At 32.9% G+C, this 24,029-nt stretch overlaps 1 protein-coding gene across 1 annotated transcript in view; it reads right to left on the bottom strand.

The window, feature by feature from the left end:
- The window catches only part of Hr4 (nuclear hormone receptor 4), a 235,840-nt gene extending 213,406 nt beyond the window's left edge, over window positions 1–22,434 (bottom strand). The window contains exon 1 of the mRNA XM_072524105.1: window positions 21,992–22,434. The gene's annotated coding sequence lies outside the window, so the exon portion shown is untranslated. The remainder of the gene's footprint in view (window positions 1–21,991) is intronic.
- Between the last annotated feature and the right edge of the window lie 1,595 nt (window positions 22,435–24,029).

The following is a 24,029-nucleotide window of genomic DNA, read 5'->3' as shown; positions in this document are numbered from 1 at the left end:
ATGATAATATACAATTCGGATTTATTAAGAGTTTCGTGGCAGGGAAGCCGTCTTCTCCTTGAAACTCTGTCCAAAAGTGCTAGAACCAACAAAAGGATATTTTTATATATTTGACTATTAGTATGCTTTTGATAATCGAATTATAATTACTTGCTGATTTATATTTTAATTTTAAAAACTTCCTATCTGGATCCTTAAACGTCAGGTAAACGTCATTTTGTTCATTTTAAACAAATTGACAAAGAAATTCTAACAAAACGAAATTTCCATTCTTAGATATATAAACCTTGAAGTAAATATAAAGGAAAATGGAAAAGAATATACAAAAAATATTTCTTGCACTGTTGAAATGAAAACCTACAATCCTGTGAGTCATACAAGTGATCGTGACTAGAAATTATTACCATACACCTCTCTGTTCGAACACATCATGTGATGTGTCTAGTCGTTCTGTTACTTTTATATTTCTGTGTGATGTGAAACCGCGGAGAAAGTTTTCGTTTGAATGTTAGCTCGAGTGTTATGAGAGAGGCCATTCTTTTTGCCATAGACGATTACGTAAATCTTTTGATATGCCTAGACGTGACAGTCAACGAGAGTGAATAGAAACTTAATAGCTACGAGGGAGTTACGAAAAGCACTTTTTTATTATTAGATGTTTAAAAAACGGATAACGATATAATGAACTAAGTCAAGACATCATTTTTATAAGTATGTAAACTATTCTGTGGTTGTAGTGTAGATCATTTGTTTGTTACTTCTTTTTATATATACAATTTTTAACAAAGGAATTTTAACTTCAATTTATTAATAGAATACAATAATCAATAAAATGTCATTTAAAAAGAATAATTTACACTGCATGGGGTGGATCGAATAACTCTATTGTTATCACAGCCGGTCCCAAGCTCGGATAAACTGTGGAGGATGATTGGTAAGGTTAGCAACCTACTAACCATAAAAACAAATACTGCTCAAAGAAACAATGTGAAACCTTGGAAGCTGAGTGATAATATGAAGACAATCAACGAGAAAACTTATATTGCTCAACCCAAGAGACAAAGAAATAACTCAAGTGCTGAACGAAAAATGAATAGACATATGAGATCTACAGTAATTATTTACACAAGCATTCGGGTACACTAAGCCGCACTATACTCTGCTTTTGAACTAATCACTACACTTACTCGAAGGGCTTTATCTCTTCAGTTTTACTACTAACTCTGTATTATCCAGGACTTGGAGGGTCTCGATATTCACATGTTGACGCAATCTTTGCTTATGATTGTTGGCACAATTCCTTATTATCTCTTCAACAATATCCATCTTTAAGTCTCGGTGGATATAGCTGTTTTTAACCTACCAAGGGGCATCGACATTCGCCTTAATACTTTGTTCTAAAGGCGTTGTATCTTTGAAATATTGTTCTTGTTGGCACAACCCCAGAGCTGAGCACCATATAACCATAACGGTCTGAAGATTTGTTTATAGATCAAAAGTATATTATCTATGAAGAGATTTGAGTTTCTTTCAACAATCCAGCAACCAATACAATTTTTTGTATTTTAGTTTAAGTTTTTCTCGTTTTTTCTTTATGGAAAAAGGAAGGAATATGGACCTTCCAAGGAAGTCTCGCAGCAAGATGTATACCCAGGTACTTGGCAGTATCTGCAACAAGGATCTGGCTGTCATATCCCTAACCTCTTCGACTGTCTTATAGCAAAGCAACTTTCTTGGTTATGTAAAGGCTTAATATCTCAATCACAACATGGTTTTTCCTATTCTGGTTCTAAAAGACTAGAACCAGAATAGGAAACAACATAGATGAAGCGTTCTAAAAATTAATGAAGTTAGAGTTAAGAAGAGCCAAAAAAATCCACTGCAACAGACTTGGCTTGCTATCAATCTGGTATATTATCTCAAGTAGAACACCGTAAACAGGTATATACAATACTCACAGATTTTTCCAAAGCATTTGATCGTGTAGATCACCAAATACTTCTGGGCAATTTTCTTTTTTTAGAAATCAGAGTTCTAATTTCTTTCGAATAATTTTTTATTTCTGTTCTAATAGGGATGATTGAAGTACTGTTCCATGCTGATTGCTGAATCTGTTTGGTAAGCAATTCAACGTCTGCATCTAAGTGATTTTTAGTTTTCAAAGAGACTGAAAGATTACTAAGTCTGAAGTTCTGCCAATCTGTCCTTGCATTTACCAGTCTAGGAGAGTCTCTTTCCGTATTATTTTGTCACTAAGTGTGAGGAGAATAAGGGAATGATCCGAATTCGTATCCCAGGTCTCGTCAACGCTCAAGAAATCACCTCTGATGATGAAGCTACTTCCTTGGGAGTTCAAAAATGTGTACAAATCTGACTGTATTTTATGTTTTGGTGGGCAATATGTAGCTGAGACTACTATAGTCCTTTTCCATCATATTGATAGCACATTATGTATGCAAATCCTCAACAGATCAAAAAACCATAGGCGTCACCCTATACTTGTTTTGAAATAAATAAAAAAAATTAATATTTTAAGATGCCGTCAACAATTCATTATCTTTTAAAAAATCTTCTGTAAAATAAGTGTCCACTAATCTCACTATACCTTTTTTGTGCGTAAAAAACGTCGGTATATATGCCACACGATTATTGTTAATTATACACGGGTGATTAACGAGAGAATTCAATGTTTCACGAAATAAATTAATAAAACAGTAATTTAAAGGTGATTATTGTTTTCTATACAAGTTATCGCCTGACACAAAAAGAATACCTTCTTTGAACGATTACCTGGAATTACTGATAAGGCTTCACTAATGATAGTTTAAGTAGTTTTTATGCCACATTACAGCTTATGCCAATAATATAAATTAGAAATTGTTTGCATCTTCCATTTAGTTTGTAGATGTACATTGTTCATGTCTTACCTACCTACGTTTTTGGTGTCGATATTTTGTTATTTGCATTTAAAAATGACGTCGACAACAGGTTTTATCCCGGTTAAGTGTAGTTTTGAAGGTGCCTTCAGTCTAAGAGAGAAAAATATAATATTAAATGTACACGATGCACTTGTACATCAACGCCCTTTAAGTAATGTTCGTGAAATCGTTAACATGTGTTCAAATATGACAGGGGTTGGAGAAGCAACAATTTATAGATTCCTAAAAGAAAGAAAAGGAGGAACTGTTTCATCTACCAAGAAGAGTGGAGGGAGTAAACCCTTGGAAATTGAAGAAATACATAAAAACATGATAAGACGCAGCGTCCACTCATTTTTTTTAACAAAGAATTTCCAACATTGGACAAAATCCAAACATTAATTAGAGAAAACGAAGAGTTACCAATCATAAGCAACAAGAAATTATGGGGACTATTGAGAGAGATGGGATTTCGTTGGCAAAAGAATAGAAGAAAATCTGTTTTAATTGAAAATGATTACATTGTATGTTGGAGACGAGATTATCTAAGAACTATTAAAAAGTACCGAGAAGAAGGGAAAACAATTTTTTATTTGGACGAGACTTGGCTAAATGAAGGTCATACTGTACCATATCTATGGGTTGATACAAATGTGAAAAGTTCCCGTCAGGCATTCATCGAAGGTGTATCTACTGGAATAGACAATATTCCCGTTGGAAAAGGACGCAGACTCATAATAACCCATATTAGAAACGAATACGGTTTTGACAATGGTGGATTATTAAGTTTTGCCTCAAAATCAACCAAAGATTACCACGAGGAAATGACTGCTGACGTTTTAGAAGAATATTTTGAGCAAATGTTGGATTTAATTCCAAAAAATTCTGTCATAGTCATGGATAATGCTAGTTACCATTCAAGACTAGCAGAAAAATTGCCAACAACGGCATGGAAAAAAGGAGAGATAATCGAATGGTTGGATAAACACGCAATTGAGTACAAGGAGAATTCGACAAAAAAGGAATTATTACCTATTGTAGGGCAACATAAAGCAGCTTATAAAAAATATATAATTGATGAAATGGCATTAAACCGTGATGTAATTATTTTACGTTTACCCCCATACCACTGTGATCTGAATCCGATAGAAAATATATGGTCTCAAGTAAAGAGTGAAGTCGGACGCAACAACAAAACTTTTAAATTAGAAGACTTACAACAATTATTAGAACATTCCTTATCAAAAGTAACTCCAGAAAATTGGAAAAATGCTGTTAGTCATGCTCACAAGGAAGAAAATAAAATGTGGAATTTGGATAATATGACTGATGCAATGCTGGAACCGGTAATAATTAACATTGGAGTTGAAGATTCCTTAGATTCTGAAGAAAGCAGTGAATCTGAAATGGAATTTGATTAAAATAATATTCATTTATATTCATATAACCAACAAAATAAACATCTTACATTTCTTGCAAATTCATTAGTACCTGTTAATCTCCATCACTCCAACACTGGCAACTTTATTTAGGGATTAGTAACCCTCAAAACTATTGTATTTTATTCTGCTTCAACCTTTATACCTGTTGGTCATACTCAATTTAAAATTGTTTTCCTATATACTTCTGTAAACTTGTTGACAAATATTTATTTTTCATTGAGTCACCCGTATCAACAGTTTAGGGATTTGCATACATAATGTGCTATCAATATGATGTAAATGGACTGTAGCTTATATTGATTTTCACATGCCGTCGCTTGTATTTCTTCTGTTTACCATCTTATCTCCTGATGCTGTTGTATGGTCTGTTTTATAATTATTGCGCTTTCTCCTTTGGGTGTATTTTTGGGTGAAAAGTGTGGTATACCTGATATCCCCTAAACTTGACGTATGAGTCTTTAGTGAAGGGCGATAACGCATATATCAATCTTCTCTATATTAAAAACAGTTTGCAATTCGTGGTCGTATTTTAAAAGGCCATTTAAAAGTCCAAAAAATGAATAGGAATCCTTAAATGTTAAATTAAATTAGAAATCAAAACACAATTTTGAATAATGGATTTGTAGGTGTGGTTATGTATTAAATATTTTGCTAGAAAACTTTTATTCTTCTTTTTTTAGTTACACGACCGTTATGGATATTTGGATATCATGTTAGCTATCATATTCCCAACGTCAGTCTATCAACAACGGCCAATGTGATTACAGTATTCCAGCTTGCGTCCTTTTATTAAACACATTTCAAAGACTTACGTGCGTTTAAGCATGGCCTTACTACGCCTTATAAGTCAAGCAACAACTTTTATATGACAAATTTACAAAAAGTCAAATCGTTGATCCTTGTATACTCTTCACAAGATACTGTTAACAAACAAATATTATTTCCTGTACTACAAAAAATATCATAAAAATCAATCAGTTTAAAGTTTTGTTTCAAATTCAAGAGGAAGCTGTTTGATATTGTTCAAACATATCAACGATCTGTTAACAAAAGAAGTAACAGTAGATTCGAATTGGAAAAACGAACTAAATTAAACTAATTAATGTACTGTTATTCGTTCAATGACTACATGGGATCGTTCGTGATCAAATAAATTTTGTTAACAAAATATCTGTTAATGTATTCTGCCGCACGATGATGTATCTACGTTTGATTGATATTATTAACGGTTTAGAAAATATTAATTTTAGATGTGTCTCATGAAATTCGTAGAATAATTTTAACTTAATTTGAACGAAAATAAAATTGAAAAAAAAAAGTATTTCGTAGCATTTACATACGAAAAAAGGGTAAATGAAGTGACTTAAAGGCGCCAAATAAAACAAAATCGAGAGCTATTAGGATAGCCATTAGAGAATTTAGAATAGAAAGAATAAACTATCGACAATATTAAAAGAAGAGCAAAAATAGAGCCGAACTTTTGAAGACAGTAAAAAATCCTTAGACCGAGTTGTTAAGAATCGTTAACAAGCTCTCAAATGATGTATTGCAAGCCATATGATACGACGAATTTATATCTTCGAAAATGTCTTCTGCAGTTTCATATGACCTCATGTAAGTAATCGTTTCCTGTAGAGCTCTTATCGACAGACAACGGTAATAAATGAGATGGAGAATATCTAAACAACTTACGTTTTACCAACGATACAGCTGAAGCTGAAGATCTAGGAATGGCAACAGATATGGTATAGAAGCTCGTTGGCTAAATAAAAACTGGATGAGAGATTTGGATTCATCTTGCAAATGCTTGTATATCTGTAGAGATAACGTACTTATATCATTTGAAACAAGAATTCAAATAAATTTGTATGTTTAAAAAGTTTAGGTAAAATCCAAAACTTTTTTAGTACTTACAATGCTGAACATTTTATTTTAGAAAATTTCCGTCACTGTTTTATGATGTTATATTGGGTTTCATCTCACGTGCAATAAAATTCGTGCTGCCAGCAATTTTCAAATGTGCTATAGATAATGTGGAAATCATTATAAAACCATTAAGAATCATTAAAAGCTTTAGAAATTATTAAAATTTTTAGTAAAAACTTTATTGCGTAAGTTTCGAAAAATTTTAAGTATGGTTAAAAGTATAAAGCGTAAAAAGCACATTAGAAAACTTTGGAGCCAAAAAAGCACAGTAAAATTATTAAAAGCTTGTAAAATATGATGTAAAAGTGTTAAAAATCATTATCAGAGCGGGGAAGGAGTGATCAAAAATATTAAGAGCGTCGAAAAATTTATACAAAGTATTTAGAGCATAGACAAAGTACTGAATGCATTGAAAAACGTTAATATTGTCAAAAAAGCGATATCAAGGCTTCGGAAAGGCTTTTTAAAAACACAAGAAATCTTTAAAATCATTTAAAGCGTCCCAAAAACATTATAAAAACATCAAATAATCATTAAAAGTGTGAAAAGGGTAGAAATAAGCATTAAAAACATTATAAAATTATGTTAAAATAATTTAAAAAGCCTTAATAGTCCAACAAGCGTTGTAAAAGTGTTAAACCGCTTTGAACTTCGGCGTAAAAGTGTTAACAAGTATCAAACAACGTGTTGTAGAATGTTAAGAGGATCGCAAAGTATAAAAAAAACCGTTGCAAAAATTATTAAATACATTAAATGTGATAAAAAGCGTCACAAACATCGAGAAAATGTTAAAAGCGCCAAAAAAAAGCGTTAATGGTATTGTCAAAAAGCATTGCTAGAGTGCTATTTTTTTCGAAAAAGCTTCGTAGAAATCTTAAACGGCCTTAAAGTATTAAAATCATCCAGAAAACCTTGTAAAAGTTGCATGAAATGCATGAAAAAGTCATTAATAACGTTGTAAATATAAATGAGAAAATCGCGAAAGCGTTACGGAAGCTTAGAAAGATTAAAAGCGTTGACAAATTGTTAAAAAGATAAGTTTAGGAGCAGCACAATTTAAGTTTAAAATAAACGAAGAAAAAAAAAGTTATATTTATCGAGAAAATACGGTGGAAAGATAAATAGTAGTATCTGTATAGGTACAGATTCTGACTACATATTTGAAAGGAGAAGAAGTTTCCTTTGAGATGGTAAAAATATAAGAAAACATATGTGAAGAGCAAAAAGTAAAGACTAGAATTAGAAAAGGAAACAACATATATGGAGGGTTATGAGTATTAATAAAGATAGAGTTAGAGATAAAGATAGAAGTGCCAAAAAATCGGTAAAGATATATAAAAAATCTTAAAAGCGATGTCAAACCGTTAAGAAACATTTGAAGCATCGAATAAACTTGAAAAATGCGTAAGTAAGATTTAAAAGTATTGAAAAATCGTTAAAAAAACATTATACAAGCATCAAACAACCATTAAAAGCGTAAAAAGTGTTATAATAAGCGTTAAAACGTATTTTAAAAATCTGCTATAAGCATTTAAAAAGCGTTAATGGTCTAACAAGCGTTGTAAAAGTGTTCAAACGCATTGAACTTTATCGTAAAATGTTAAAAGTGTCAAAGTACGTGTTGTTGAGGGTTAAGAGGATCGTAAAAGTATAAAAAACCGTTGCAAAAATTACTAAACGCATTAAAAATGATAAAATGTGTTACGAATATCGAGGAAGTGTTAAAAACATTAAAAAAAAATCGGTTGCCTGTAAAGTCGGTTTTACGGGCGAAGATTTTACGTGACAACGTCTTTTTCTCGGTAGAATATTTATTGATATGAATATTATTAAATTGCACAATAGGAACAAGGAATTGAATGAAAATAAGGATTGCACAAATTTTAACTATAGAAATATATTTTGTTTACTAAAACATTGTACATGTAAACTTAAACTTAACTTTCTATTTGAGTGATTTTGTTGAGGATAGGACGATGATAGGAGAAATATGAAATGAAAGGAAGTGTTTCTGCTGTAATGTGTCTTGAACACCAAGAACGCTCGAGAAAGACAGAGACACAAGCACGGAAGCACGCACCGATTCAACGCGCCTAATTCTCTAGTGCTGCGCGCGCAGCGGACCGATCATGTTTGAGTGGGAGAGAGACGCAAGGCATTCGCCGGTCCGGCGGACCTCTCTCTCGTTCGATGACTCATCGTAACAGACGTGAGCGGGCGTTACACTTTTTGATGAATGACTCCGAGCCACAACCTAATTTAAGACGTTGTCACGTCAAAAAGCGTTAATAATATTTTTTAAAAACACTCTTAAAGTGCTTATTCATTCGTAAAAGGTTTGCCCATTGGAGTCTTCTGGACTTTATTTCTTTTATGATGTTGGCGTCTGGGTAAAGTTCTTCGATCTCTTTGTTAGTTCTTATCCTATATTGTCCTGATGCTTCATCCAGCACAGGGCCAAAGATCTTCCTTAGCATTTTTCTTTCCCAAGCACATAGTCTCTCTTCGTTTGCCTTTGTTATCGTCCACGTTTCGCTTCCATACATCACAACGGGTCGTATGATTGTTTTATAGACCTGTATCTTCGTACGTCTTGTTAGTTGTTTTGATTTTATAAGGTTTTGGAGGGCAAAAAGACATCTGTTGCCGGCCTGGATCCTGTTGTTTATTTCTTGTGATCCGTTATTGTCTTCAGTTATTGTTGTTCCAAGATACTTGAATTCTCTAACGCGCTCAAAGTTAAAGTCATCGATGGTGATGTTCTGACCCATTCTGTCTCTGCTTTGGTTATTGCGGTTCATATACATATATTTCGTATTGTTTTCGTTGATTTGGAGCCCCATCTTCTCTGCTTCCTTCTCGAACCTCACGAAAGTCTCCTTCATCCTTAATCGTGTGTTTCCTATTAGATCGACATCGTCTGCAAGTGCCAGTAGTAAGTTTGGTCCTTCTCGATGAAATACTGTATTCGGTTTTTCGATTCTTGCACTTCTGATTATGTGTTCCAGAGCTAAGTTGAAGAGTTGTGGTGAAAGTGCATCTCCCTATTTTAGTCCATTGTTTATTTCAAATGTCTCCGAGTATTGTTGTCCAACTCTCACCTTACATCGTAACCGTTCCATACACATCCGTATCAACCTGACTAGTTTTTTTGGAAAGCCAAGTTCCTGCATCGCTCTCCACAGTCTAGCCCTGCATACTCTATCAAATGCTTGTTTAAAATCTATGAACATCTGATGAAGCTCACGATCACACTCCCAGCATGTTTCCATTATCTGTTTTATTGTGAATATCTGGTCAATGGTAGAGCGTCCCGGTCTAAATCCGCATTGATAATCTCCAACGATTCCTTCTGTGTATGTTTTGGTTCTTTCAGCAGGATGTTTGCAAGGATTTTGTAGGTGGTGTTTAGGAGTGTTATTCCCCGGTAGTTAGTACATTGCTTTTTGTTTCCTTTTTTGTGTATTGGTAACAGAGAGAACGTTATAGAGTATTTTAATTTCTTTGTTTCCCATTCTGTATCCTCTTCCTTTGGACGACGAATTTATGGAAAACAAGAAATATACTTCGCATCGGTACTTGGAACGTAAAGTCTCTAAACACAAGAGAGCAGGAAATTACAAAAGAGCTTGTAGGATACCTTGTAAGATTTAAAAACAAAAAAGATATTAAAAATATTAAAAACATTAAAAAGTCATTAAAAACATTTTAAAAAATTATTATATGCATGGCAAAAGCATTGTAAAAGCGTTGATAAGTGTTAAAAATGTCACAGAAATCTTACAATTCTAAAAAGTATTACTAAAAGTATTGTAATAGAAAAAGCAGAGTAAAAAAGTACACTTACCTAGGAACACTTATAACAGAAAATAATGACTACACTGCAGAAATCAAAGTCAGAATCGAAAAAGTACGTTCTAATTTTATGAAAATGAAAAAGGTCCTATGTGGCAAAGATTTAACATTAGCTCTTAAAGTACGCCTAACAAAATGTTACGTATACAGTGTACTATGGAGTGGAATCATGGACGTTAAATCTAGACACAATGAGACGACTTAACGCCTTTGAAATGTGAACCTATAGAAGAATTATGAGAGTTTCCTGGGTAGATAGAATTACGAACAATGAAGTACTGAGAAGAATAGGTAAAGAGAAGGAAGTTGAACTAACAATTAAAGAAAGAAAGCTACAGTATCTCGGACACGTGATGCGGGGCGAGAAGTATGGCATCCTGCGACTCATAATGCAAGGAAAGATAGATGGCAAAAGAAGCATCGGAAGAAGACGAATTTTATGGCTCAAGAACCTGAGAGAATGGTTTGGATGCAGCTCAAAACAACTTTTTAGAGCTACTGCCTCAAAAATTAAAATGATTAAAAAATTAAAAAGCTATGATGATTGCCAACCTCCGTAGCGGAGATGGTACCTGAAGAAGAAGAATAGAAAAAGCGGTATAGAAGTGATAATAACTTCAAAAAAGCGTTGTATAAACGTTAAAAAGCTTTTAAAAGCGTTTAGAAAACGTTATTGGACATGTGTGGGAAGGTGGCATTTTAGTTAAGGTGTCCAATCTTCGCTTTGTTGACACATTGTTTATAACCCAAAGTGATGACAACCCAATAACAATGGCAGCCGTGAACAGGAAATTTATATAAGAAAAAAACATTTCTTGATTCTTACCTAGACCTACGATCGACTTAAATCTGTTAATTTAATTCGCATACACACGTATGACATGACATTTGCGCAAAGATTTAGGGACCGATCTGTAACAAATTGTTCGTAACAATAATTTGAAAAAATCTTTATCTACCAAAAATTAAAAACTTTCTTTCGATCAAATCTTGACAGCACAATACAAAACAATTTCTCTTTTTAATATCAATTAGTTTGGGTTATACCTTTTCTAAATTTTTTATTCTCCGAATATAACCTTTTCGTTACGCTATTATTAATGAATGCTATGCGAAAAAACCGATTCAGGTCATTTACCTCCTGGGTAGAGGCATTTATACAAAAAGAAAGTGAAATATATCAATTTTAGATAAAGTTTAGCAACCAGCATATATTATTATAAAGGTAGCGGGATGGCTTCTTCAATGGTATTTGACGTTATCCTTGAACTTTTGTTTACAATAAAATATGACTGATTATTTCTTTTATTTTTGCACGGATCAAAATGAATTGAAAGTTTTGGATGCTGGATTCGGGAGTGCAATATTGTTTCAATAATAAAACTAAAGAATATAATGCTCGATTTCTTCTTTACATTTAGATATTTGTCCTCGTTTTCTTTTTGTCTAAATCTTGATTCCATCATATTTTCATTTTACCCATTTACTTTATGCTGTTTTGCACATATGGTGCTTCTATCCTAGTTTTCACTCTTTACCTATATGTTTCGTTTAGTATATTTGTTAGTCCTCATTGAAAACTGTTTTCCTTGCGTTGAAAAACATGAGATTGGATTGTATTAATTATCAATATTGTTATGACTTTTCCGTGAGATTTGTTCCATATAGAAAAAGTCCCTTGACGAAAAATAATTAGTGTTAAAAATAAATAGAATATTCGTTGTTATCCAAAAATCCCAAACTGTCTAGTTAAAATATATACAGTGTGGCGCACCGAAAACGAAACAGAGGCATTCACTGGCAGATGATTCCTTTTTTGAAAAAACGCTCGGACCCGTCGATTTTGTTTTCGAGGGGGACACAAAATTGGCATAAAATCACTTTAACATTTGCAGCCCCTTAAGCGGGGGTGGCATCATCCCTAAAATCTTAAATGAAAAGGGGGGTCGAATGATCCATTATTTGAAAGGTCTTTCAACTCCCTTTATAATGATGTAAAATTCATGTATTCAATTCAGTAGTTTTGGAGATTTATTAATTTAAAGTTTAAAGTAGACTTTAATAGGTACATCAAATTAGTTTGTACTTCTTTCAGAAGAAATTTGAGTAAAAGCATTTTCTTGATAAGTAAATGCTTTTATTTACTACGCCCATGGTTTATTAATAATAAAAATAGCAATTGAAGTGTCCTTTGTGACAAAAAAAGTTGTTTCTTGAAGAAAGATAAGTAGATAATGCCACGTACTTATTTTAAATAGGAAATAGTACATTAGTTTGCGATTGATTTGACCAATCTTTGTTGTTAAAATATCATTTATTGCTTTATACATAAATTAACCATGGTATATTCCACGGCAGAAAGGGTTAACATTATTGAAATATTTTTCGGAAATAATCAGTGCGCTAATAGAACAGCACAAATTTTTAATGAGCGACATGAGAACAATAATGTGCACCGAAAATGTGTTCTAGAACTTGTAGCTAAATTTCGGGAAACTGGATCAGTCGCCAATAAAAAACGTAATATTGAAAATCCTATAAGGAACGAAGCAACAGAAGTGGGGGTTTTAGGGCAAGTTATTGTAGATCCTACATTAAGTACCCGCAAATTGCAAACTTCGTGTGGTGTTAGTCGACGTACTATCCAACGGATTCTAAAGGCCCATAATTTTCATCCGTATAAAATTCACCTTGTACAAGAACTTAATGAAGACGATTTTGATAAGCGATTAGAATTTTGTGAAGTTATGAGTGAACGAATTACAAACGATGAACAATTTTTATTTAACATTTGCTTTTCCGACAAATGTTCCTTTTTTTTTAAAAGGCGAAGTAAATCGTCATAATTGTCGATATTGGTCGGACTCTAATCCCAGAATTTACCATAAGGTACACACACAGCAGCCACAAAAATTAAATGTTTGGGCTGGCATTTTTAGCGATCATTTGGTTGGTCCTTTTTTCTTACCTGGAAATTTGACTGGTGAAATGTATTTGGAATTACTGCAAAATGCCATAGATCCTGCGCTAACAGATATAATTGAAAATCAGAATGATGGTCGATACGTTGAGAATATGTTGATGTTCCAACAGGATGGTGCCCCACCACATTACGCATTAAGAGTTCGGCATTATTTAGATCAGACCTTTCCAGGTCAATGGATTGGTAGAAGAGGTGCCGTTGAATGGCCCCCAAGATCGCCAGATTTATCACCTTTGGATTTCTTTTTGTGGGGTTACTTAAAAAGCAAAATCTATGCTACTTAGCCAACATCCTAAGAAGATTTACGACAAAGAATTGTGAATGAGTGCCATCAAATTATTCCTCAAATATTGCAAAATGTCCGGCAACGTTTTCAGCAAAATCTTTATTATTGCATGGAAAGTAATGGTGGTCATTTTCAACATTTACTCGGCTGACAGGTCAGTTCATTCTTTATTTTTTAACAACTTTGCTGCTATGTATTGATCTCCTCTTACGATGATGTATTTAAACTTTAAATCAATAAATCTCCAAAACTACTGAATTGAAGTACATGAATTTTACATCATTGTAAAGGGAGTTGAAAGACCTTTTAAATGATGGATCATTCGACCCCTCTTTCCATTTAAGATTTTAGGGATGGTGCCACCCCCGCTTAGGGGGCTGCAAATGTTAATGTGATTTTATGCCAATTTTGTTTCCCCCTCGATAACAAAATCGACGGGTCCAAGCGTTTTTTTTTAAAAGGAATCATCTGCCAGTAAATGCATCTGTTTCGTTTTCGGTGCGCCACCCTGTATATATATATATATATATATATATATATATAGCAAAACAGAAGAAATTGACAGGTTAACTAACAGTAATATTTGAGATTTTGAAGGTAATTGTAAGTTGTAAACAAGTATTGTTATATAGTTGGTGTTTCAATAAAGTATTTTAAAGAAATGTAACATTGGGATTGAAGAGATATTAAACAATTGTAAATGGTTAATACGAAATCTACTGAATTTAATAAAGAAAAGGATACGTTCGGACCCCCGCATGCTTTTTAAAAATGAAATGGAAAAGTTGTATTAAATGAACAATCACATGAATTCCAAGATCCTTTAAACGAATTACTGGTTCAACGCCAGTGCCATCTTAAAGAAACAGAGAATAGAACCAGAAAATTAAGTCTTCGGATAACCACAATTAAACAGGAAGAAGATAATGATCAGAATTCCCTGGAAAACCTTAAAAAGAGTCAAAAGAGAGAGAATGACTTAAAAGTCATACGAGAATGGCTTAAATTGGTATAAAACGTGATAATCACCTGAAGACAAGTGATTTGATACTCACAGCTTTTTCAATGTTCTGAACATTTCTCCCCTATTTACAGGATCGTAGGCTGCCTTGTAGTCCATAAATACGCGATGAGTACCTCTGACATTTTCAAAAACATAGTTCCCTGTAAAAACTGATGTCCCGCTTAAAGTACTTTGGATCATTTCATTATGTACTAACATTACAGATCTACCAAGAAACAGAAATAGAGTCACGGGAAATTTGCCGATTATAACACCATACGATCTCGTCGCTTGGTGATCACGCAAAAGCTTTAAACGTTCTAAAGGGTTATTTAGAATATCTTCAAACGTGGATCCAGAAATAAAAAATAAAAATCAACGAAACTAAGACAGTCCAAGTAAAATTCATTCTAAAGATAGGATGTCCTAAATTTTACCTCAACAATATTGGAATTCCGCAATATAAAAGCATAAGTAATGAACAGCAGATACTCGAAAAGAAAATGTAATTCAATAAAGGAAACAGATATAATATTCATCACCATTGTAGAGCCTTTCAAATCTGTGTAGTAATCACATGTATTATTAAAAAATCGTTTTCTTATTTCTTAAATTTTTTATAATTTGTTGGCAATTGAACAAATCATTCGTCGTCTGTCTAAAAATACCACAAATCACGATAAATGATAGTCACTTAACTATTTTCTTGACCCCTGTATGCAAATCAAAACTTTTGTCAGTGTTCCAACAACCCCGAAGGTCATAGACTACGAGACCTAGATTCGAAAATCACACTTTTTCAAAGTTCAAAAACATTTTTTCAGAGTTCAATATCAATATCAAAACTTAAAAATATTACAGAAACGGGGTTAAGCATATTGAAAAATGATAAGGACGTCAAATCTTGGGCCAATGGAATTGTGCGGTTTTCGTATGAGTTTTGAAATAGATTGTGTAGCTTCTTGGCGATCGAGCACCGAACGGAAGTTATCTTGAAAGTGTTATATACAAAGGGGAGTAAAAAACATTGTGCGAATATTTTTTTTTAAATCTTTTATAACATATTTTTTGCCAACGATTTTTTTCTTTAAAAAACGTCATCGTCATCCCTGATACTACAGCTTTAAAGTAGAGCCTGTTATTCCGTTGTCATTGTGCTAGGTGATTTCCCCATAATAATCTTTCTCTTTTTATTGGAAGTTTAACGTTTTCCACCGCATATATGTTTGTATTTATTATATTATTTCATGTAGAGATCATCTCCATACGATACTACTGCTAACAGACAACCACATTGATATAGAGCTGGTTCCTAAAAAAACTGATACGACTCTTCGTAAGATGTGATCATTTTGAGCAGTGTATTTGATTGGTCTAACATTATATTATATTTATTATGACAGACAAATAATAAAATAAACAAACAAAGAACAAACAATTGATTACATAGTTAATTCATAAATTGTAATAATTATTAAGGTCAAACTTTTGATATTATTTTGAATTCATGCATTTTATAAAGAGTATATAAATGATTTTTAATGTTTTTACATAAAATAGGGTCATTGTTATTATTTTAATATTATTAAGGGCCAAAAACAACAAAGCCAGTGGACCAGATCAAATATACAGCGAATGGCCAAAATTACTCTCAAATGACAATATAAAAGAACTCACTGTACTTTTCAATCAAGTATATGATGCCAGTGAAATTCCATCGGACTGGTTAAAATCGATCTTTATTCCTCTACCTAAGAAACCAAACGTTAAGAAATGTAGCGATTGTAAACTCATTAGTTTAATGAGCCATGCCGATAAAATACTGTTGCATATTCTTCTAAATCGAATTAACAAGTGCGAAGAAATAATTAGTCAAGAGCATTTCGGGTTCCGGAGATGCCCTGGAACTAGAGAAGCACTATTTTCTATGCAAACACTCGTTCAACGATGTTGGGAGGTAAGAAAACCCGTATATATGTGCTTCATTAATTTTGAAAAGGCATTTGATCGCGTTCAGCATACCAGACTAATTACCGCCTTGCAGAGCATCCAACTAGATGAGAAAGACATCAAACTTATTGCCAAACTTTACTGGAACCAAATAGCCATTATTAATGCCAACAACAGAGAATCAAAACCAATCAGTATTGAACGAGGCATAAGACAGGGCTGTGTACTGTCTCCTACCCTCTTTAACGTGTATTCTGAGAATCTATTTAGGGAAGCTTTAAAAGATCAAAAAGGAATTATCATAGGAGGAGAAATAATTAACAATATACGGTACGCAGACGATACTGTGATTCTAGCTGAAAACATCGACGATCTCCAGGAGCTAATCAATAGAGTTGACATGGAATACACAAATTGGGGACTGTCGATAAATATCGATAAAACTAAATACATGGTGACCAGTAAAGTGGATATCAGCGCAAACCAACTGATATTAAACCAACTGCAGAGATTTCAGAGATTCAACTACCTTGGATGTTGGATTACCCAAAATCTGGATCCATCCTTTGAAATTCGATGTAGAATTGAACAGGCAAGAAACTCATTTCAAAAATTCAAGCCTCTATTATCCAATAACTCATTAAATTTGGAAATCCGTGAAAAGTTTACAAGATGTTACGTGTGGTCTGTACTTTTGTATGGATGTGAAATTTGGACTTTAAACGCCGATATCATGAATAAAATCGAGGCGTTTGAGATGTGGTTGTATTGAAGGATACTAAAAATTCCATGGACTAGCAGAACCAGAAACGAAGAAGTTCTTCGAAGAATGGGACATCAACGAACTCTATTAAATATTATTAAGAGGCGTAAACTAGAATATCTTGGACATATAATCAGAGGACCAAGATATGAGTTCCTTCGGCTAATTCTCAACGGTAAAATCGAAGGAAAGAAATGGATAGGACGGAAGAAACTCTCTTGGTTGAGGAATTTGCGGCAGTGGACAGGTTTGACAGCGGACCAATTGCTACACGTAGCGTAAGACCGAGATCAGTATAACAATATTATAAGCATGGTACTCGCCGACGTTCCGTAGGGATATGGCACTCTAAGAAGAAGAAAGGGCTAAAACAAACGACTTAACTCAACAATATATTAAAGCAAGAATTGTAACCAAATTAAAAGATAACTGGGCAGTATCAAAGGCAGCAAATCATTTTAACAGAAGCAGAACCACAGTTTTTCTATTAATAAAAAATGGAGGGAACAAGAAATTGTCGAAAGAAAGCGAGGGTCTGGAAGACCAAAACTATACTAAAGTGAGGTATGTAAAAATAAAATTAATATTTTGTAATATCTCCATCAGCATTGATAACAGCTTGTAGTCTTCGGTCCATCTGCGTGAAATAAACTATGAAATTATCTTCTCCAGAGAGCTCTTCCCAAAACCTGTTGTATACCGTGCCACAGCTCTTCACCATTTTGAGGTATACAATTACGTCGATACAACCGTTTTATAATATCCCCCATATATTTTCCATTAGGTTTAAATCTGGAGTGTAGCGGGGCCATGGTAAAGTTTCGATGTTGTTATTTTGGAGCCACTGGTTTATTATATTTGCAGTGTGAACAGGACAATTATCTTTTGACAATATTTTTTAGAATATTCAGATAATTCTGCCCAATAAACCTGCCATTAATACGCCATACCCTTCCCATTCCTCTAGATGAAATCCATACCCATACATTGGCGCTAAAATGACCAGCTGCTCGATATCTATCAATATATAGAAGATTAAATCTATTATTATCTGGTCTATATACCCCAATTTTGCTCTTTTTAGAAGATTGAAAAAGTTTTTCATCTGTAAATATTACCCTATCCCAAAAATCTTGATTTTGTAGCTGATGGTTTAAGGCAAATATAAGTCTTGATTGCTTCTGTTGTGGTGTAAGAGCTTGTTTTTTTACTGCAGTTCGGTACCTAAGATGCGAAGCTTTCGCAGCAAAAAAAGACAAACGCAGCAGAGGACGACCACCAACACGCTGGATGGACGACATTAGACGAATATCCAAGAAATGGCAACAAGAAGCACAGAACCGTGAAGAGTGGCGAAAAATGGTAGAGACCTATATCCAGCAGTGGACAGAAGAGGCCGCATGACGATGACTATAACCGGGTAATTCTAAAAAATGGCTAATATCTGAGTTCATCATAATACCAAAAAACCCAACGCAATTCTCAAAGTCTTCTTGCGAGTGAGTGCGTGTCTAGAAAAAACTAGACTACAGACTAACAAGAAACCAACATATTTCGATAACTTTGAGTTGTTGATTTTAAGAAAGCTTTTGACAAAATATAACACAGAAGGCTGTCAAACATATTATAGAACACAGAAATAGTTGACCACGATGTGAGAATAATTACAAAGGCTATAGCGGAATAAGATGGTAAACCCTGCACTGGGTTGGATTTTTATTTGGGATTAGACACTTAAAAGTACGTATGTATAAACCCCCTTTCGCCAAATTTTTAGCTCCCCAAGTGGCCTCGGGGATCCTTTACTTTAAAAATCTGAAATATTACAAGAACATACATTTTAACTTCCACAAATACTATTTTTTTCAGATGTTTTGACAAATTATGACAAGTTTTGATAACTTTTATTAAAATTATTAAAATATTTCAAAGATACTTACATTTTAAACTCTTGTTATACAATAGAATAGAATAGAAATATGCATTGTCACTGAAAATTGTACAATTTTATGGACTTAAGTTTAAAAAGGCCCGACTTTTGTCCTTTCTCGTCGAAAACAACTTTTTATCACAAAGTAAGTTCGGCTTTTTATCTAATAAATGTACCAGCGATGCTGTTTCCTGTAGTACATGAGGTCTATCAAGCACTAAACAATAATCTTTACACTGCTACTGTTTTTGGGACTCTACCAAAGCTTTTGATTGAAGCATATCTTTATAAATGACATCACTAACTTAAAAATTGATGAAAATTTTTTTCTTTTTGCTGATGATACCAGTATTACCTGGAGGAACTCTAATATTGCAACTTTTCATGCAACTATAATTTCTGATCTACTTAAAATAAAAACCTGGTCCGACTCTAATTTACTTTCTTTTAACGTGTATCATTATCCTATAAAGGAGCTCTTCAACCATTGCTTCTTAATAACAGCCAGATCAGTATCGTTGATTCTGTAAAATTTCTTGGTATTTTTATAGACAGCTTCCTTCGATCCAGCTCCAATAAGATCTGTTTCGAAGGAAATCAATTTAGCATCTTCCAAAATAACATATTTTTCTTTGTTCGAGTCTCATCTTCGATATAGCCTTCTTTTTTGAGGTTCTAGTACAGCTGCCCAATCTGATGATATTTTCAAATTATAAAAAAGAGCAATATGGTATCTTTTTGGCCTCAGTAGAATAACATATTGCAGAAGCTACTTCAAAAATCGCGGGATTTTAACTTTTCCCTCTTTATATGTTTTAGAAACTGTTTGCTTAATTCGTAAACAGCTACATGTTTTTCCAGCAAGACCTCATCATGACTACTCCACCAGAAATTCAACCTTGAGTTAATAAGTCCAGTCCAGTGAGTTAATAAAGAAATCTATATTATATTGGGAAAAAAAATTATAGAACCATCTCCCTTTGCAATTTAAATGTACCACTTCTTTCCGTAAATTGACAAAAGCCTGTCTACATGAAAGACCATATTATTTAGTGGAAGAGTTTCTTAACGAATAACTAAGATTATCTTTTATTTTGTGATATACCTAGACGATTTATGAAATTTTAGTAAATTTTAAATTGTTATTATTCTTTTTTTGACTTTTTGTAAGCTTTGTGGACAGCTAACTTTGCATTAGTAGGCTTGAAAAAGTTCCCAAAAGAATCAGCTGCTGTAACTGGTTTAACGCCTTTATCTTTGTGCTCTTTAGCTTTTTGTCCAGCCCCTGTATAGAAATTTCAATTGTTCAAACTTTATATAAAAGAAAACTGACTTTTTAGTGGAAAAACAAGAAACAAGTATTTGGGCACGTCAGTAGCAAAATATGACATAATGGATAATACAGAACAAATGGAGCTGAAATTATTAACTAAGTCACGTACATCTTAATTCTAAGCAGTTTTTTTATTCATTTATCTAATTAAATTCAAATCTAATATTCTTAGAATATTATCCTTTTTTTAGTATTTTATTTATAAACCGAAAAAATCATCCTGTATGAAAAACCCCACGTCACATTACGCTTCCATCGGAAAATCAACATAAAAATAGAAAAAAAATCGTTCTAAAACATTTTCCATGCCAATTTAGGACAAATACCTTGACTAACAATGCCTTTAATGATTCTAAATGACAGTTCATACGAGGACTGCGCAAGTCAACGCCCACCATTACTGACCTACATTAAGAGCGGGGTCAACGACCCCGTGAAGCTTCACTACAATCGAATGCGGCCTTTGGTGCCGCGTTGCCGCTCGCGACGGAAAATCGCCGACCTACGGATATTCAGATATTTCCATATTTTCCAGATAAAAAAATATTTTAAAGAAAAACCGGTAATTAAAAAATAAATACACACTAAATAACAATTTTTAAATATAAAATTGCTTTGAAAAATCGTTTGTTTGATCTGTTTAGATAAACAAGCAAGCTATATACAATATAAAAATAGCAATTTTGCTTAATAAAATATTTTAACAAATCAGAATCATCATACTGTATGTTTGACAGATATTTTAATACAGGAAAATCTCAAACCACAAATCTATAAATAGAAAAAAGGTGAATGAATTAAATTACAATTTTTTAGATGGATAGCTGCGGATTTTGTTAACAAAATGTTAAAGGTGGTTATGTATTATGTAATAAAAGTGAAAGGTTCAATGCAAGTACTGACAAAAATATATTGTAGATGGCATTGATGTTTTTGTTTAAACAATGTCGTGTAAAGTAAACAAAACATTTTTATGTAAACGTACTAAAATATTACTAAAAAGTACTCAGGTACGTTCAGAGTATCTTTATATATCAACAATATATAGATTAAATCAAAATCAGTGAAAACAGTGTCTGAAATTATCTTCAAAACGGTTTTCTTTCTCACCCCGCAGTAAAAGAGGAGGCCCTTAGAGTAAAACAAAATTATTCGCAATGCTTCCCTTAAGAATTAGGTGGTATTATGTAAATAATCTATAAATTGTAAAAATTCAATAAATAAACATAAATAAAATATTTGAAATCCCTTTTATACAATTGTTTATATGTCTTTTATAGAACAGCAACGTTGCTGCGTACTTGCTTTTAAAATTACGAATGTTAAAAACAAATCTAAATTTTTTTAGTGATTAAATTAAACTTCTCCACTAACTACAATTTAATAGTAGTCAAAAGTTTGCATAATTTAAGTATAAAACATAAAAAGAGTGTTTAATTTATTTAAATTAAGTCAATAATCTAAAAACTGTGAGTAAATACAAAATATTGCGCATATTTTTTTAAAAACAATTTTTTTGCGTATTTAATCAAAATTCGGACATGGCAACCTTGTTGCGTAGTATTTTTTCTCGAATTACGTAAATAAACAAATTCTACTTACATTTTTTGCTCAGTATAGAACCTCACAACGAAAAAACACCAAAAAACTCCCATTTAATAGTTCACTGAATCAAAAATCACCGTTCAAAATGAGCACAAATCGGCAGAAATATTGACAGTCCTTGGGGATGAACTTAAAAAATGTTATTATTAAATAATAACGTAGACATTTCACTATCTTTTTCACAAACCGTGGACGAAAACACCAAATCTAGGTTAAGTTTCAATTCCCATAGAAAGTATAGCAAGGCTGACTTGATCATTCACTCACTGTCACTTCTCAGGTGTATGGTCGACAGAATTGCCAACTAACTACGAAACTAATGTCTGTCCGAGAGAAAACACCCTTTCGGGATAGTATTCTGGAATATAAAAATCACAAAATGTGAAATAAGTACTTGTGAAACACTGGTTTGGTTATAGTGGCTCTCTACTTGGCTTTGCCGGGACTGTGTACGAGGTGAATGACCTGTGGCTTACAACATCGCAGAGGTGGGGAGGGTCGGGGGGTAAGGGAGAATTTGCCGCGCGTGTTCCCTGCATTTTGTTTCCTGCTTCCATATGACAGACAGAAATGCCCGATTTTGAAGGTTGTTCTTCTTCGGGATGATGAATGAGGAACTGACACATACTATATTATTTTTTTTTAACCATTTTTTAAGTTGTACAATTTTTTTTTGGCAGTAATTAAGTTTCAAACGAGGGGAATGCGATAAGTAGGCAGGCAGAACAGCCCTTAGAATCATAATTTTATTGTGGCGCTTCCTAAACAAATTCAGAACATTTTATTTGTTTTGGATATTGATAAGCAACAAATTAAATGATATACTAATATTTTTTAATTAACAAAGCAGATTATTTTTTAGTGTATATTTCCTATCTCAATAATAGTCCAAGACCATTGTTGTTATTCCAAAAAATATTTCATTTACAACTTTTTATTCTTCTGATCGTTCTATTATTTTTTTTATTATTTTATTCTTCTATTATTTTTATCATTCTTATAGTTTGAATATTTTTCTATAGACCAGGGCGGTTCTGTGAAAAAACGTCTACATTTGAATGTGAGAGGTGGCTTTCTGATTTTTGCAGAAAAGATTGTGTAATATCTTTAGTAATAATAATGGACTTATCCTCCCTATATTAATAAAAAAATTAAAATACTCAAAATTTAAAAAAGAATTGCAAATCTTTTTACACCCCCCCCCCATACATACTCCACCTATTTAAAGTACTTTATAGAATTGAAATCGGATTATTTGGGCGCCCTCATTAATGTTTTAAAATTATAAACAATTTTTTTGGCTTATAAACAAATAGAATATCTCGGTAATTATTACATTACTAATTGAATAAATGTAAATTAAAAAAAAATAAAAAGATGATTTCTATCTATCCAAATAAATAATAATTTTTTAATTTTTTAATCAATTTAATCTATTAACCTACAAAAGTTTTAGTTCATTTTTATTATTGTACTAGTAATTCGACGGAAGGTTCAAGCAATGGCAATCTGCAGTCACTCGTTAAATTTTTAAAACAATAAACCTCTTTGATGTAAACCAAGTAAATATAAAGTATGATCTGATACTCTTCTGATCATTTCTTTACTATAACCTGTATATATATATTTTTTGATGGCACCCTATATACATTATATACCATATCTCTCATGTCGTTTTATTTGATGAGCCATATGCTAGGATTCGGCTAGTTGTTTGCTAGATTTTGTACACACTCAGAGGCCTTCTTCAGGTCGATAAAGCAAATTTTATCTTATAGTGTGTCTATTTTCATCCATAGTGTCATCTGATATCTCGTATACCTCCCCCCTTCATTTGCTATGTCGCATGTTAGGATTCGGTCAGTTGTTTATTTTGTACTCAGCCAGAGGCCTTCTTTAAGTCAATAAATCAAAATTTGTCTTATAGTAAACATATTTTTATTCATAGTGTCCTACGGTATCTCGTATGTTGCAATACGTTCATTAATATTAAAAATACTGTGTAGTGCCCTTTTGGTAGTTGCCTTGTTTGTTT

Source organism: Diabrotica undecimpunctata, chromosome 2 (assembly GCF_040954645.1).
Source record: "Diabrotica undecimpunctata isolate CICGRU chromosome 2, icDiaUnde3, whole genome shotgun sequence".
Classification (NCBI taxonomy): Eukaryota; Metazoa; Arthropoda; class Insecta; order Coleoptera; family Chrysomelidae; genus Diabrotica; species Diabrotica undecimpunctata.
Note: the sequence above shows the minus strand (reverse complement) of the source record. Positions and strands in the feature narration are given on the sequence as shown.